General features: G+C 54.7%; 2 non-coding genes across 2 annotated transcripts; one reads left to right on the top strand and one right to left on the bottom strand.

Moving 5' to 3' along the window:
* Window positions 1-990: 990 nt before the first annotated feature.
* TRNAF-AAA lies at window positions 991-1,072 on the bottom strand. The gene has a single exon. It is a non-coding gene; the product is annotated as a tRNA-Phe (tRNA).
* Window positions 1,073-2,665: 1,593 nt separating this feature from the next.
* On the top strand, window positions 2,666-2,737 carry TRNAC-ACA. Its single transcript has one exon. It is a non-coding gene; the product is annotated as a tRNA-Cys (tRNA).
* The last annotated feature ends 329 nt before the right edge of the window (window positions 2,738-3,066 follow it).

Here is a 3,066-nt window from a genome sequence, read left to right as displayed (position 1 = left end):
GGTACATTCCGGTATGGGGTACTGGCAAGAGCGGGTACGCTGTGCCAGCCCGTCCCGGCTTCCCCAGTCTGGTGATTTAAAGGGCCCAGGGCTCCCTGCAGCCTCCCAAGCCCCCCTGGCGGAGCCCCGGGGAGCAAATCACTGCCGTGGAACGCTGCTCTCTCCCGCGCTACCAACACAGAGCAGGGGCGGCGGGAGCTTCCTTACAGTGGGGGGATCACTATTGTCTGAACTGTGGCACTCCCATGACACCCCTTCCCCAAGGACCCACACTCACACAACCTCTCCCCCCGAGGCCACACCCACAGAATGCCTCTCCCCCCCCCCAGACGCCCCCTTTCCCCCCTCCATCATTTGTCCTAACAGCCAGTTAAGAGTGGTGGGGCCACGGCCCTCTAAACCCCCTGTTCCAGCACCCCTGACACAGAGCTCAGCAGCAGCCGTGTGTGTGTGCGTGTGACAGAGGCTGCTGTGCTGAGCTGAGCCAGTGAGGGAAGCGGGGGCTGATGTTGGGGCTGCCCCCTCCCCCTGCCTCAGGCCTGGTTGCTTGCAGCAGCTGTCTGAACATAGAGACAGTGTGCCAACACACTCCCTCTCCCCACACACACACTCCCTCTCCGCACACACACACAGTCTCTACCCCGCCACGCACACTGCAGTTGAGAAGCAGCTGGCAATCTAGTAAGATGCCCATGGAACGGTGGGATAGAGAAACCTGCATCATGTGATGCTGTACCAGCCCATGAGGCATTGCAAACCCTTCCCAAAACACCCTGCAGCCAGTTGCACAGCTACCCACAGTGCACTGCTCTCTGTGGCCATCCAAGATTCTAGCATGGACGTGCTCTGGTGACACAAGGGGCATAGTGTGGACATGCAACAGCTGTTTAATTAATTCCACTTTAAAGCCACATTACCCAATGGTGTAGACGCAGCTTGAGAGTGAGACAAGACCCAGCTCCCTTGAAACTAAAGAACCACAACTTTCTCTGTAGTTGGCAGGATTCAAACCTGCACAGGGAGACCCCAATGGATTTTTAGTCCATCGCCTTAACCACTCAGCCACAACTACTTGGTTGAGATGTGTCTCTCACTGCACTCTAGTTCTGTTCTCCCTGAGTGATCAATTCCAGTTGTTTCCTCAGACCAGCTCCCTCAGCACACACACTGCCGTGCCCTTGTGTAAGTGTGTCCATGGCTGAACTGCAAGAATTCCTGCTCATTTCCCTTCTGGCTGGAGCATGGTTAGAGTGTGTTTGTGGTCAATGACGTTGCTGTAGATTGTTGTCCATTTCCTGCCTTGATCATTCAGACAGTCCCTTTCCTGCCATATCCCCAGCACAGCAGTGATTGCAATAGCAGGGGGCAGGTTTTCTCTGGGGCACTGAGATTTGTCAGGGGGTTGGTGGCTCCTTTCTTTCCTCACCCTGGAGTAAACACAGCTTTTAATTCCATCCTTGATGTTTCAAGGAATAACAACAAACGACCGAGAAAAGAGGTGGACAGGGCGGGTCTCCGGGGAAGGGCAAAGAGGTGGGGATGGTGGACAGGGCAGGTCAGGGGAGGGGCAGAGAGGTGGGGGCGGTGGGCAGGGCGGGTCTCGGGAGGGGCAGAGAGGTGGGGGCGGTGGGCAGGGCTGGTCTTAGGGGAGGGGGCAGAGAGGTGAGGGCGGTGGGCAGGGCGGGTCTCAGGGGAGGGGCAGAGAGGTGGGGGCGGTGGGCAGGGCAGGTCTCAGGGGAGGGGGCAGAGAGGTGGGGGCAGAGAGGTGGGGGCAGCAGGCAGGCCTTGGGGTAGGGGGTGGAGAGGCACAGGGAGGCCTTGGGGAGGAGAGGAGCGAGCGGAAGGTGGACCAGCAGGCCTCAGCCGCAGTGGAAGAGTGGGGGTGGGAAGTGGCCAATGGGAGTGAGGGCGGAGCACAGGTGGGGCCTGAGAGGGAGGAGAACGAGGGAAGGGGGGCAGGGCCTCCCAGAGGATTCAGGGGGCCTGGGGCAAAACAATTTTGGGGGCCCCTTCCATTAAAAAAAAGTTGCAATACTCTAGAATCCTGTATTCTCCTGGGGGCCCTGCAGGGCCTGGGGCAAATTGCCCCCCCTGCCCCCTCTCTGGGCGGCCCTGCCCTCAGCCTCCCCTCGTAAGTCCCCTGCCCCCTAATCATTTTTGTTGCCCTCCCCTAGACTCTCTCCAATTTGTTTCTGTAGTGGGGGGGCGCGAAAACTGGACGCAATGCTCCAGATGTGGCCTCCCCAGTGCCGAATAGAAAGGAATAATCACTTCCCTCGATCTGCCGGCAATGCTCCTACTAATCCAGCCAATACGGCCAGGTACCCATACTGAATGCAGACCCAGCAATATTTGATAAATTGGTTACTGTCCATTCAGGAGGTTATTTCCCACCTATTCATAAATAATGAAGATGCTCTAAGCGGAGGGGAGAGAGCTCTCCCATCCGTGTAGTTAATCCATCTCCCCGAGAGGTGGTAGCTATGTCACTGAGGGGGAAGCTATGTGGGTGGGTGTGCAAGCTGTGGTGTTTACCTGGATCTATAAGTTTAATCAAACCCCATTTTTAAAAGCACTGTGGTCTGGGAACAGAACAGGAGATCGCTGAGGCAGGGCCTGTCCTTCAAAATCTTTAAGATCTCTGACTTACCTACATAGCAGTCATGGGGGTACAGCTCAGTGGTACAGTGTTTGACTACAGTTCAAGTGGTCCTTGGTTCAAATCCAAGTGCCCCCTTACAAACCTCTTCCTTCAACAAAAATAATTGCTTTTCCATTATGTTCAGGAGTTCCACTGAATAGGGATCCCTGAAATGAATGGAAACGCTCAATGTTTTCCTGTGCAAATGCATGAAAACCTAGCAAACATGTACCTTCATTGAAATCAGTTCCAATCCTCTAAAGGATTAAAGAATCCTTATTGAGGTTGCAGGAAAAAAACATCCCGATGTGTAGAAAGAATAGTAAATATGGCAGGCGACAAGCTTGGCTTAACAGTGAAATCCTTGCTGATCTTAAACACTAAAAAGAAGCTTACAAGAAGTGGAAGATTGGACAAATGACCAG

This window comes from Mauremys mutica, unplaced genomic scaffold, assembly GCF_020497125.1.
Source record: "Mauremys mutica isolate MM-2020 ecotype Southern unplaced genomic scaffold, ASM2049712v1 Super-Scaffold_100054, whole genome shotgun sequence".
Classification (NCBI taxonomy): domain Eukaryota; kingdom Metazoa; phylum Chordata; order Testudines; family Geoemydidae; genus Mauremys; species Mauremys mutica.
Note: the sequence above shows the minus strand (reverse complement) of the source record. Positions and strands in the feature narration are given on the sequence as shown.